Here is a 15,367-nt window from a genome sequence, read left to right as displayed (position 1 = left end):
CATTGGACATAGCACTGCAAGAAAATGGTTTCCTCCTTTTAAGGAGTATGGTTTTGACATTAGTGACTTTCCATGTTCAGAAAAAACTTCAGGGTTCCATGAAGATCGTTTTAACACATTAACCCGCAATGATTTATGGCAGTGTCCGCGAGAACTGGCAAATGTGATGAACTGTGATCATTCCACCATCGTGCGACATTTGCGAACAGTGGAGAAGGTTCAAAAATCTTGTTCTGGGTATCGCATGCTCTGAGCCTAAATCACAAAAATCAGAGGGAGGCGGGGCATAAGTGTATCTCTGCTTGCTCCTCATCAACACCTATAATTCCTATCTTGTATCGTTACTGGGGGACGAGAAATGGCGTCATTATGCTAACATAAAGAAAAGAAACGAACGGTTGAGCCCAAACAAAGTAGCAACTAACCATACAAAAAAATGTACGCAGCCAGGAAAGATAATCTTATGTATCTGGAACAGCGACGGTGTGTTGTACTACGAATTGCTTCCCCGATGTGTAACCATCAATGATGGTGTTTATCGTCAACAATTTAGACGTCTGGCAGACGCACTCCAAGAAAAACGACCAGGAAGACTGCATGACGTGATGCTACCCCCCCCCCCCCCCCCCCCCCCGATAACGCCCGCCCGCATTCTGCTAGACAGACAAAAAACACTACACAGGGAAGTCATTCTGCACCCACCTTATTTACCTGATCTTGCGGCCTCAGATTTTCAGTTTCCATCCCTCTCTATCGAAGAACCTTCAAGGAACTTCCTTTCCGGATGAAAACGCGCTCCGATCATGGCTCGACGAGTTCTTCGCCTCAAAATCACGATATATACAGTCACGGAATCGAAAAGTTACTCCAGCGTTGATAGACTGTTATACATGGTGAAGGAGAATATATTATCGATGACCAATGTCTCTGTTATGTGTATCTTATGGGAAAACGCTACGAACTTATGTACCAACCCAGTACTTCGTTTCTGAATTATTAATGAAATATTTCACAAAACTTAACGATTCCATAATGTCTACGACTGGCATAGAAAGGTAGTGGACGATATGTATGTTAGGTGTTAAAATACTCTTAGAGGAATTTCGTCATGGACTAACTACGAAACAGATTTTCGCGAATCTCGGTTGTGATTTCACCAGGCCTCTACTGATATTAATTAACGCTGAAGATGTGGTTTTCAAACTGAAATACGTGTAAGTAAACAAATAACCAAATATAATTTAGTTGATCGTCTTTTATTCGTAGAATAAGTAACGACTTACAAAGTTCTAAAGACATATGAATTGCTCAAACGGCATCACAGGCTATGAAGAAACGAAGCTGACATACGGACCTCCATTGATAACATGCGAAACCCGACTTCTTTGGTTCAGTGCCTCAACGAGTCTTGGTCTACATCTATTCCCGTTTGTGGTACTAGGATCACGTCTCAGCATCAAAATGACGATGACTCGGCTAGCTTCTGTCTTTTTTATTATATTATCTTGGCCACAAGTTTTAAACACAAAGAAAATCGTTGTTTCATACACACTATAATCCAGATTATTCCCCAATATCACAGCAAAAACTGTTCTCCGCTATATCTTCTGCTTTGTTGAAAGGTCGGAGTTTCCAAATCAGGAAAAAGTATTTATCGTCTGCGCTACAATGCACGGTACCATGGCACGTAGCAGGAAAATCCGACCTCAACGTGCAGTAATTTTCCGCTGAAGTGATTCACCGTAGGTACGTGGCAATACGGGGCGTGCTGAGAAGTAATGCCTCCCAATTTTTTATGTGAAAACTCTTTACGCTTTTTAAATGAATCAAACTCTATTAGCTTCCTACGTCTTTATTCTTCATATTTACATATTTATTTTCGAAAAAAAATCTCCCAGGCGAACACATTTCTTCCAAAAAGAGCCGAGGTCTCTGTAGACTGTCCACTTTGTTGACGGAGCTACAATCTAACCACCGTTTGCACCGCTGCATCAGTATCAGGGTGAAACCCTCGAAGTTGTTCTCAAGTTTTGAGAACAATCAGGGCTCTGTCACACACGCAGGGGTTAGCATGTGATGTTTCCTTCGTTAGGAGCACGGACAACCCAACGTCAATCATCATTATTAATGTCGATACAATCATGACCGTGCACAGCTTTCATTCTTCTATTGATTTCAGTTGTATGTACGTTTTCTCCTGTCCGAAACTTGATCACAGCAAGCTAAGCAGGAAGACAGCTTCTTGCGCACGCTAATGGATTATAATTTGTTATTTACACACATGTGCGGCTCGTTTCTAGTTCGTGACCTAGCTTTGAACATCAGCCCTACGAATCTATTTTGAAGAAATCTGGGCTAGCTCCTATGTGTGACTTACTATATGTTCACAGCTCATTAAGTGCTATGTGCATTGGTCATGAGTTACTCAGGGTGAAACATAAAACGCATCTCGTGTTGTGTTTCTTGAAAGTTTTCCGAGGGATCGAATACGCCATCATTTTTTGGGTATGCACCTGGGATATTATTAATTCTTGTTCCGATACTCGGCTGACAACCTTTCGGCCATTCTCAAGGTGAGTCGTTGCAAGATTTTTTAATCACTTTACTCAATACTGCGGAGTAAACGCATTTACTGACGCGAAAGTACTGCGATGCGGTTGCCGTCGCTGCGGAATCAGCTCGGTATAGTTTCGTTGTGGGCACTTTTCTGCCAGCTTTGTAACAGTAAACCTGTTCATACTGCGATGACTCACTGTTAATGCACAACTAACACTGTCGGCGAAAAAAGCAGACACGAGGAGTAGTGAGGGGAAGAAAAATTAAGTGGCCATTACGATTCTCAACGACAAGCACCGTGAGTGAATGGAACATTGTGTAGATTCTTTCAGTTGACGTCCTTTGCATTTTTCTACTACGTATGTACATAATGCGAGGCATTTGCAGAAAGTAAGAGTACTGTGACCATAACACGCTGTCTTTTTTTTTAGGATTGGCAACAATGAGTGATAGTGGAGGATCCTCCGACCAGAGCGAGCGTCGCAGAAACATGGTAGTGCGTTAACACACGTTTTAGTGTCCAGTTGCGTGAAAGATGTCGGTTAAGAAATCGAGCTGTGACCTGCTTCCTACTCGCGGAAGGAGTGACACCAACCGAATTTTTTTCACATATCAAAACGGTTTACTCCGTAGCTGTCTTTGCACTTTGCCATGTAACTAAAACACAAGGCGATACGTCAAAGTAGTCGCTATTTCCTTGTCATGGAGAAGCAACGCCCGGCACCAAACATCACGTTACAAACATGAGTATGTCAGTTCGGAAAGGCTCAACTTATTTATGAGCATAAAAAAAACAGTCTGAAATTGGTAAACGGAAACAAAAAAAATTGCGTTAACTGATTGTTCTGTTAATTTATGATAAAATATCTCATACATTAGGAATGAAAAACCGCAAGATACTTGCGAAATACTCTAAAAGAACTATTATTTAACTACCCGGCTTTTGATGCTTAGGTCTTCAGGTATAGAGATAAATACGTGAGGCTATCAGTTTTGTGACAAAAAAGATTTTAAACTAAGTGCAGCCAGAGTGTCTCAACTGGCCGTCAGTGATGTGCTGAATCATGATATCGAAAGTTAATAACCGTCATCTCTGACAGTCAGTTAAGAGACTTGTTTAATGCTCCTAGTTTACAATCTTTGTTTTCATAAAATTCACAGCCTTACACACAATATTTTACCACTCACAGGTCGCGTCAATATGTCACATGGTTGATCTCGCGTTGCTAAAAGTACACGTTGTTTTGCTACAATTAATATTAACTTTATTTAATCACATATTTTAACCATTTTATGTACAAAATAGAATGTGTTTTGGTTCAATAATTGTGTTACATTTTGTTATTTAAAAAACAAACCAATATAACTTTACGTATCTTATGGCACTATGTTTATCAGGCTTCCTTCTTTTCTGCAGGACTGTGCTATCATCAGACGGAAGGCTCCTCAAAATTAGTATAACCTGCGGGTACTCATGGTCAACCTTTGCCCATAACTCTTCTACATTTACCATTCGTTCGTTTTTCAAACTAATTTGAATAACGATAGCGATATTGGGCCATAGTTCTTCACTAGGTAGAACAGTGCAGTCTCAGTGTTTCCCGTAAATTTGGCGCAATTTTTCGATTTTTGAATCAGTGTGAATTAGAATTTCATCAATCAAGATCACATCGAAAAGTTTCGAAAATACATCAGTTGGATTTACAGAATCTCTTACTATTCTTCTTGGTCCTGGCGAAATTTTTGCTCTTTTTCTTTTTTAATTCTTGAAGATTTCAATAAACTTGATTAGTACCATGTCTTGACACTATCCTTCACAACATAAAAATCTTCACCCCCTGCTTTATCTTCGTCCTCTACATGACTGTCCTCAACTTCAGTTTTAGAGTCGTCGTCAGCATTTGTTATTTCTTCCTCTCTCAAATTGGAATCGCTTTCCTCAAGCTTTGGAGATGACTGATTTTCATCTACTTAATTTCCATCAAATGAAATCATTCCCAACATATAATACTCTAAACACAAACATTAAAAATAAGGAAACAAAAGACCTGTCCTAACATTATGTAAACAACAGTCTACTGAAAATAGACGTGACCGAAAACAATCGCAACGAGAGCAGTTGCGCGTTGTATTTACTATAACAGCAATCCACGTAATGACTAAATCAGGGATGCCCAACCTTTCATCTTATCTGGGCCAGAAGACGAGTTCTTTAGGGTTGCACATAATATATTTAATACTACTAACAATAAACACTGAGTGGAAAAAAGGGATGGAACAATGACAGAATAGTATCGTTTGGCGGGAGTTTCAGATTTAAAATACTCATTTAATGTAACTTAACATAAGCGGAATATTGTGAAATTTTTTATAATCTGTCTTTTGATAGATGCTCACTTCTTGGGCCGCATTCATACTTGCTTCGGGCCGCATGCGCCCCGCGTTCTGCAGGTTGGACACACCTGGGCTAAATGGTTTATGGGCAGAAAACTAGCTGCAACAAAGTGCTGGGGGGGGGGGGGGGGGGGGGGCGGCGGCGGCAAGAAGAATATCGACAGGACGACTAGCTGGCGTCAGTATACCGAGAAGCTGACCGGAAGTGACGGGCAGTTAGAATAAACCAAGTGTTGTATAAAATAGAACGGCGCGACCGCTGGAGGGTTAACTTGGTATGTAATGATGGCCTCATAACTAAGACTGGCTAATTACATAACATATATTGTAGGACATTAAATAGATGTGAGTTTTTCATAAGTGACCCACTGCACGCGATCAATATGAGGTAACGGTTATCAACGATATGTATACTGCGTAACTTAACCTCAAACGTATTGTCCGAAACACAAAGCGCGTCACCGCCGTGTGGAAGTGGAGTTGTGTTTACGTGGGACTCACTTGGAGTGCAGGACGTGCTTATGCAGGGCGGCGTGGCTGCCATTGAGCGAGGGCGACCGCCTGCAGCAGAGCGCGCCCCCGCTGCCGCCGCCGGGGCCCGGGGTGCCGCCTCCGGCCGCGCCGCCCCCGGCCGCGTGCTCCTGGTCCACCCCCGGCGACCCTCCGAAGTGCCAGCTATGGCGCCAGGCGGCCGGCTCCTGCCCCAGCAGCCGCCGCTGGAAGTGCTCCCGTTCCCCGCGCAACATGGAGCCAGCTCCGGGCAGAACAAACTGTGCACTACTCACTGTAAGCGTACGAGATCACTCGCGACGTCGCGAAACACACGACCACCTCTCACACACGCACTGCTAATACACTTCCTCACGCCGCGACGCTCCACGGCAGACTGACGCTAGCGTCCCGGCCGCGGCGACCGTCAGGGGGCGTGGTGCGCGCAAGCGCCGCCAAGCGGCAGCGCCGCGCACTACTAACACAACAGCTGTTCCGTTCTCAACGGCGAATCCTGCCGCGCGCTCATTCGTTCCTGTACTCGGACCTCCTTGCTGTACTCCACCATAGAGTATGCACCGGGTGATAAAGAAAGTCAGTATAAATTTGAAAACTGAATAAATCACGGAATAGTATAGATAGAGAGGTACAAATTGACACACATGCTTGGAATGACATGGGGTTTTATTAGGAAAAAAAAAATTTCAAAAAATGTCCGACAGCTGGCGCACAACAAAGTAAGACAAAGCAAAGATGATGTTCCTTACAGGAAATGCTCAATATGCCCAACAACATCATTCCTCAACAATAGCTGTAGTCGAGAAATAACGTCGTGAACAGCACTGTAAAGCATGTCCGGAGTTATGGTGAGGCATTGGCGTCGGATGTTGTTTTTCAGCATCCCTTAGAGGTGTCGGTCGATCACGATACACTTGCGACGTCAGGTAACCCCAAAGCCAATAATCGCACGGGCTGAGGTCTGGGGACCTGGGAGGCCAAGCATGACGAAAGTGGCGGCTGAGCACACGATCACCACCAAACGACGCGCACAAGAGATATTTCACGCGTCAAGCAATATGGGGTGGAGCGCCATCCTGCATAAACATCGTACGTTCCAGCAGGTGTTTATCAGCCAGGCTGGGGATGATGCGATTCTGTAACATGTCGGCGTACCTCTCACCCATCACGGTGGCAGCTACAAAACCAGAATCACGCATTTCCTCGAAGAAAAAAGACCCGACAACGGTAGATGTGGTAAATCCAATCCATACCGTGACTTTCTCGTCGTACAATGCAGTTTCCAAGACAGTTCTAGGATTTTCGTCAGCCCAAATTCTGGAGTTGTGGGCATTGACAAACCCTCGGAGCGTGAAATGAGCTTCGTCGGCCCACAACACGTTACTCAACCAATCGTCATCTTCCGCCATCTTTTGAAACGCCCACACCGCAAATGCCCTCCGCTTCACTAAATCGCCAGGTAACAGTTCATGATGCCGATGGATTTTATACGGATAGCATCGGAGGGTACGCCTAAGTGCCAACCAAACAGTAGTGTGTGGAATGCCGGTGCGACGTGCGACTGCACGACCGCTGACTTCCCCGTGCATAGACGAACCCGCTGCAGTCTCCATTTCTTCCTGAACTGTGTCAGCATCATTACGCCTTGTGCTCGGTCGGCCACTACGGGGTCTATCGTCTAAACAACCCGTGGCTTCTAACTTCGAAATCATTCTCGCGACAGCTGCATTTGTCGACTGACCTTTACCCGTTCGAATCCCCTTCCTATGGCGATAGGATCGTAACGCTGAACTAGCACATTCCCCATTCTGATAATACAGCGTCACTAAAAGCGCCTTTTCAGGTAACGTCAACATGCTGTGACTGCTGGCGCATCTGATTCTCTCTCTCTCTCTTTTTCTTTTTTGTTCTTTCTTTCTTTATTGTATATCAATTTACCATCGGGCCGGGCTGGCAGCAGCATATGCGCTGCTCTTCAGCCGAAAGACATAGAACAAACAATAGAAGACATTTAAAAATAACAAAGGAGATAATATGGTGAACATAGATATAAAAAAGGGGGGAACATCATGGATGGCAATAGACAAAAAACGGGGTGACTGTAAAATGGAGATAAAAAACTGTAAAAAAGAAGCGCACACAAAAGCCACACTGCGACAATTAAAAGAACACAAGGCACAGTATGACCGTAGCATAAAAAGTATCGACGGGTGGCGTAGCACATAACTCTGACGGCGAACCTCAAGACAGTACACAATTAAAATCACACCTCTTGACGCACAGGAGATACATCACTAAACACGACACTGATGTGGCACACTGACGATGATCAAAACAGAGGATCTGCCAGGCGCAAAGAGATGAGGGAGACCGGAAGAAGGGAGGGAGGGGGAGAGATGGGGGAGATGGGCGGGGGGCGCGCTGAAGAGGGCCAGGTAGGGAGGGATATGGGAAGGAAAGAGGCAAGTATGGAGTGCAGGGTCTCGGGGGGGGGGGGGGGGAAGAAGGGAAATCCGCTCTGGGAGAAGGAGGGAAGAGGAAAAAGGGGGCCCTGTGGAGGGGGGGGGTGGGGGAACAAGGCCAGGTTATAGTTGGAAGGAAGGGTAGATGTCACGGCGAAGTTCGTCATCCGGAAGGGGTAGGCGTTGGAAATTGTCCTGATGAAGGAGTTGCAGGGTGTGGAGGTGGAGAGAGGGAGGGATGCAGTGATAGAGGCACGGCAATGGGCGGGGGGTGGAGAGGAAGGAGGCAACCAGAGGGGGGGGGGGGAATCTCTCTCTCATTACAGCTCCTTTTATATACGATTGTCATGCGCAGTCACTGACGTTTTGCTGTCCAAAGCCATCTGTCGGAAAGTTTGTCAACTTCTTTTTTTTGTTCTAGTAAAACCCCATGTCATTCCAAGCATGTGTGTCAATTTTTACCTCTCTATCTACATTTTTCCGTGGTTTATTAAGTTTTCAAAATTATACTGACTTTTTCATCACCCGGTATATCTATGGAGTAAGCATAGCCTGCTGCACATGTTCTCAGAATCAAACCGGGCTAGTCACGTGTTTTTGTGACGACGCTGCATGTTTATAATTTGCGGCAATAGCGAAATTGGAATACTACACGTATTCACCTTGTTTTTTATACGTTTGTGCGCGTTTGAGTTTTACTAACAGCATTGTCGTTTCTACGGATGTAAAGAGAAGTATGTAAAAGGAGTACCAGTTACTTTTCATAGGTTCGCACAACAAATGTATGATTGTAAATGTCATATTTATACGAGGCACTTTATACGTTGCAAACTTTTGAGACGCGGTGTTATAAAAGTCTTGTATTCTAGACATAATTTCTGTGATTTTTTGGGCATGTGTTTTCGAGACAAGTGCTAGATAAATTTTGCAAGTGTGTGTATATATTGCTGCTGTGTTCATATGTAGATAAAATTTATACATGCCAGTCTGATTAACTTCCTCCAATTGATGCAGGTTCTCAAACTCTCGTGTGTATCTGAGTATTTCTGCACGAGACAGTTTCGTATACACAGTCATTGTAACATAATTAATTGGAACCGATGCGACAATATGAATCAGAGTAACAGAAAACCTAAAAAAAATTGTTGGCTGTCACTTCTTTTATTACTCCAAAATTTGATCATTTTATTTTATTTTACTTTTTGCATAGTGTATAGGTTTACTTCCCTGACGAAATTGCGAAAAAATATTATAAATGTTTTACTTGTCTGTACAAAGCCGAAAGGTAAATAAAGAAAAATAGTAGTGGGCAAGCAGATGGTGCAAATCGCTTACCGTATTTACTGTAACAACTTCGTAGACAAAATGCGTTGTTTTATCGTTACACTTCGACGCCGACTGCAGTGTCATTGTGACGTAATCAATTGCAACAGAGACTCGACAACACGAATAAGTGCCCACAATGCCATTGGTCTTCATATCTTTAAACCAACTAAAGTTCTTTGTATCAAATTGTTGAGATGTCTGTAAAACGCTTATACAAAGTTTCACGGTACTTCTGAAGGTTATCTGTCTGTAGCAGCCAAGTAATAATACACTCCTGGAAATGGAAAAAAGAACACATTGACACCGGTGTGTCAGACCCACCATACTTGCTCCGGACACTGCGAGAGGGCTGTACAAGCAATGATCACACGCACGGCACAGCGGACACACCAGGAACCGCGGTGTTGGCCGTCGAATGGCGCTAGCTGCGCAGCATTTGTGCACCGTCGCCGTCAGTGTCAGCCAGTTTGCCGTGGCATACGGAGCTCCATCGCAGTCTTTAACACTGGTAGCATGCCGCGACAGCGTGGACGTGAACCGTATGTGCAGTTGACGGACTTTGAGCGAGGGCGTATAGTGGGCATGCGGGAGGCCGGGTGGACGTACCGCCGAATTGCTCAACACGTGGGGCGTGAGGTCTCCACAGTACATCGATGTTGTCGCCAGTGGTCGGCGGAAGGTGCACGTGCCCGTCGACCTGGGACCGGACCGCAGCGACGCACGGATGCACGCCAAGACCGTAGGATCCTACGCAGTGCCGTAGGGGACCGCACCGCCACTTCCCAGCAAATTAGGGACACTGTTGCTCCTGGGGTATCGGCGAGGACCATTCGCAACCGTCTCCATGAAGCTGGGCTACGGTCCCGCACACCGTTAGGCCGTCTTCCGCTCACGCCCCAACATCGTGCAGCCCGCCTCCAGTGGTGTCGCGACAGGCGTGAATGGAGGGACGAATGGAGACGTGTCGTCTTCAGCGATGAGAGTCGCTTCTGCCTTGGTGCCAATGATGGTCGTATGCGTGTTTGGCGCCGTGCAGGTGAGCGCCACAATCAGGACTGCATACGACCGAGGCACACAGGGCCAACACCCGGCATCATGGTGTGGGGAGCGATCTCCTACACTAGCCGTACACCACTGGTGATCGTCGAGGGGACACTGAATAGTGCACGGTACATCCAAACCGTCATCGAACCCATCGTTCTACCATTCCTAGACCGGCAAGGGAACTTGCTGTTCCAACAGGACAATGCACGTCCGCATGTATCCAGTGCCACCCAACGTGCTCTAGAAGGTGTAAGTCAACTACCCTGGCCAGCAAGATCTCCGGATCTGTCCCCCATTGAGCATGTTTGGGACTGGATGAAGCGTCGTCTCACGCGGTCTGCACGTCCAGCACGAACGCTGGTCCAACTGAGGCGCCAGGTGGAAATGGCATGGCAAGCCGTTCCACAGGACTACATCCAGCATCTCTACGATCGTCTCCATGGGAGAATAGCAGCCTGCATTGCTGCGAAAGGTGGATATACACTGTACTAGTGCCGACATTGTGCATGCTCTGTTGCCTGTGTCTATGTGCCTGTGGTTCTGTCAGTGTGATCATGTGATGTATCTGACCCCAGGAATGTGTCAATAAAGTTTCCCCTTCCTGGGACAATGAATTCACGGTGTTCTTATTTCAATTTCCAGGAGTGTAGCTATACGGGCTAAAATCCGCCGTCCCTGAATCACGTGACTCGATCTGCAGGAGATGTTGCGGACCGAATTCACGTTCTGCGCATCGCAGTACCCACTCCATAGATATTTATACTCTAGGGGTGAAACTCGTATAACCACTTCCGCTAACACCACCTTGGTTCGCTGTTGTAACACTTAGAGCGCTGAAAGTATATCAGTCCATCAACTTGGTTTCTTACTGGATGGTTTAAAGTCTTACATTCTGTCTTGGTTTCGTTCAAAACATAAGCTGGTTTCATCACATCGTGTTTCTGATTACAGTTTCTTGCGTGTTGTGAATACTTTGAAGTGCATTGTAAATCTGTTGCTTGATTTCTGCTCGCATCCGTAATACTGGGGGGAGTAAATGATTCTAATAGAACCTGATTTGGTCACATGGTGTTCTATGGACTTAAGTGCCAGTACACACTTGCGTGACAAGAGCGATGGGATAGCGATATGCACAGATACAGAATGCGATAGTACTGCGTACACAAGTGTATTGGTGGAGCTGTTGTTTGTACTCAGGTGATACATGTGAAAAGGTTTCCGACGTAATTATGATCGCACGACAGGCCTTAACACAGTTTGAGAGCGGAATGGTAGTTGAAATAGGCAGATGGGACACTCCATTTCGGAAATCGTTAACGAATTCAATATTCCAAGATCCACAATGTCAAGAGAGTGCCGCAAATACCAAATTTCAGGCATTACCTCTGACTACATACAGCGCAGTGGCTGACGGCCTTCACTTAACGACCAAGATCAGAGCCGTTTTCGTAGCGTTGTCAGTGATAACAGACAAGCAATCTGCGTGAAAAAAGCGTAGAAATCAATGTGTGGCGAACGTCCGTCAGGACAGTGCGGCGGAATTTGGCGTTAATGAGCTATAACGTCAGATGACCGACGCGAGTGGCTTTGCTAACATCGCCTGCAGCGCCTCTCCTGGGCTCATGCCCACATCATTTGGACCCTGGTCAAATGAGTCCCGATTTCAGTTGGTAGGAGCTGATGCTAGGGTTCGAGTGTGGCGCAGGCCCCACGAAGCCCTCTGGATCACGGGGTTCCGGGTTCGATTCCTGACCTGGTTGGGGATTTTCTCTGAGCAGGGACTGGGTATTTGTGTTGTCCTCATCATTCCATCGTCAATCGTGACAGTGGCTAGATTGGACTGTGTACTGATTGGAAATATGTACGGGCACTGATGACCGCCCAGTTGAGCGCTCCACAAACCAAACATCATCATCATCACCATCACCACCACCACCACCACCACCACCACCACCACCACCACCACCACCACCACCCACGAAGCCATGGACCCAAGCTGTTAACAAGGCACTGTGGCTTAATAATGGTTCGGGCTGTGTTTACATGAAATGGACGAAATCCTCTGGTCCAGCTGAACAGATCATTGACTGGAAATGGTCATGTTCTACTACTTCGAGGCCATTTGCAGCTATTCATGAAATTTCACGTTCCCAATCAACGATGGAATTTATAGGGGTGCCGGCCTGTGTGGCCGAGCGGTTCTAGGCGCTACAGTCTGGAACCGCCCGACGGCTACGGTCGCAGGTTTGAATCCTGCCTCGGGCATGGATGTGTGTGATGTCCTTAGGTTAGTTAGGTTTAAGTAGTTCTAAGTTCTAGGGGACTGATGACCTCAGAAGTTAAGTCCCATAGTGCTCAGAGCCATTTGAAACATTTTTTTAGGGATGAAAATGCGCCACATCGTCTGGCCACAACTGTTCGCAATTGGTTTGAAGAACATCCTGGACAGTTCGAGAGAATGACTTGGCCACCCAAATCGCCCGACATGAATCTCATCGAACATTTATGGGACTTAATCGAGAGGTCATTTCGTGCACAAAATCCTACACCTGCAACTCTTTGACAATTATGGCCGGCTATAGAGGCAGCGTGCCTCAGTATTTGTGCAGGGGACTTGCAACGACTTCTTCAATCCATCACGCATCAAATTGCTGCACTACGCCAGGCGAAAGGAGGTCCGACACGATGTTAGGAGGTCTCTCATGACTTTTGTCATCTCTGTGTATTTGTTACGCTCGTGAATATGTCATTCTACTTTATTTTTATTTGGATACATTTCCCGTACTTTCCTGCACTTCTCGGAGGGTTCAATGTTAGCAACTTTTGATACAATTAGTATTCACCTATATTACATCTTGTCACAGATGACTACGTAATTTTGCTTTGAATGGTATTGCCCTTTGCCACACTGCGTTTTTCACAGTGGTCTGCGGAGGGTGGATGTAAATGTACAGGGTAGTTATAATTAAACTTTCGCTGCAAACGAGTGATAGTAGGATAATGAAACTGCGTGGTAACATTTGTAGGGAGTCCTGAAGGGAGATAACAAATAAACCATTGACAGCAGCACATTGTAATTTCCACATGAGATGGTAACATTTATTAATTGCTTACCTAGTTTGCCCCTTGGAGTAGGAATTAAAATCCATGGAGAGGAAATAAAAACTTTGAGGTTCGCCGATGACATTGAAATTCTGTCAGAGACAGCAAAGGACCTGGAAGAGCAGCTGAACGGAATGGACAGTGCCTTGAAAGGAGGATATAAGATGAACATCAACAAAAGCAAAACGAGGCTAATGGAATGTTCTCGAATTAAATCGGGTGATGCTGCGGCAATTAGACTAGGAAATGAGACGATTAAAGCAGTAAATGAGTTTTGCTATTTAGGGAGCAAAATAACGGATGATGGTCGAAGTAGAGACGATATAAAATGTGGACTGGCAATGGCAAGGAAAGCGTTTCTGAAGAAGAGAAATTTGTTAACATCGAGTATAGATTTAAGTGTGAGGAAGTCGTTTCTGAAAGTATTTGTATGGAGTGTAGCATGTATGGAAGTGAAACGTGGACGATAAATATTTTAGACAAGAAGAGAATAGAAGCTTTTGAAATGTGGTGCTACAGAAGAATACTGAAGATTAGATGGGTAGATCACATAACTAATGAGGAGATATTGGATAGAATTGGGGAGGAGTTTGTGGCATAGCTTGACTAGAAGAGATCGGCTGGTAGGACATGCTCTGAGGCATAAAGGGATCACCAATTTAGTGTTGGAGGGCAGTGTGGAGGGTAAAAATCGTAGAGGGAGACCAAGAGATGAATACACTAAACAGATTCAGAAGGATGTAGGTTGCAGTAGGTACTGGGAGATGAAGAAGCTTGCACAGGATAGAGGAGCATGGAGAGCTGCATCAAACCAGTCTTCGGACTGAAGACCACAACAACAACAACCTAGTTTGCGTTACAGGTTGCAAACGTTCTTCAGTGTGGCGAACACCCGCATCCATACGGCCTGGAACCACATCAGAGATAGCTGTACTGCTGCCCAAAACAACGGTGGACTATGGAGTGTTCAGCTGTCGTGACACGTGAAGATCGCACACTGAGTCCGGCACTCTCAGCCATGGCAACAGTAACTTCTTCAACAGTTTGTGGCACAATTGGCCGTCGGCCTCTGCAAGGAGCAGTTCCCAAACCACCATTTAATTCGAACTTCAAAATCACGTTCTACAACTCTGGTGCGGAAAGAGGACCTTTCTATTCCATTAATGCGTCGATACTCGCGAAGAGCAACAGCATTAATGAACACCTTACGTGTAAAGCTCTACTCACTTTGTGCAGACCCACGTTGAGTGTCTGCAATCCTGATACATGTGTTCCAACAAAACGCAAATCCCGCAGCGCACAATCAGAAAATCAACATATGAGGTTGGGTACCCACACGGTAAAGAGTTTTCTGTCTACACTGACTCAAGTGGCTACAGTTTAATTATAACCGCTCTGTATATCTCCCTGAGCTGTTCTCCTTCGCCATTTTCGCCGCTCACAGATTGATGTATTTACAGGGTGGTCCATTGATACTGACCGGGCCAAATATCTCACGAAATAAGCATCAAACGAAAAAACTACAAAGAACGAAACTCGTCTAGCTTGATGGGGGAAACCAGATGGCGCTATGGTTGGCCCGCTAGATGGCTCTGCAATAGGTCAAACGGATATCAACTGTGTTTTTTTTTTAAATAGGAACCCCCATTTTTATTACATATTCGTGTAGTACGTAATGAAATATGAATGTTTTAGTTGGACCACTGTTTTCGCTTTGTGATAGATGGCGCTGTAATAGTCACAAACGTATAAGTACGTGGTATCAAGTCACATTCCGCCAGTGCGGACAGTATTTACTTCATGATACATTACCCGTGTTAAAATCGACCGTTTACCAATTGCGGAAAAGGTCGATATCGTGTTGATGTATGGCTATTGTGATCAAAATGGCCAACGGGCGTGTGCTATGTATGCTGCTCGGTATCCTGGACGACATCATCCAAGTGTCCGGACCGGTCGCTGGATAGTTACGTTGT

The sequence above is a fragment of the Schistocerca nitens genome, chromosome 2 (assembly GCF_023898315.1).
Source record: "Schistocerca nitens isolate TAMUIC-IGC-003100 chromosome 2, iqSchNite1.1, whole genome shotgun sequence".
NCBI lineage: Eukaryota > Metazoa > Arthropoda > Insecta > Orthoptera > Acrididae > Schistocerca > Schistocerca nitens.
Note: the sequence above shows the minus strand (reverse complement) of the source record.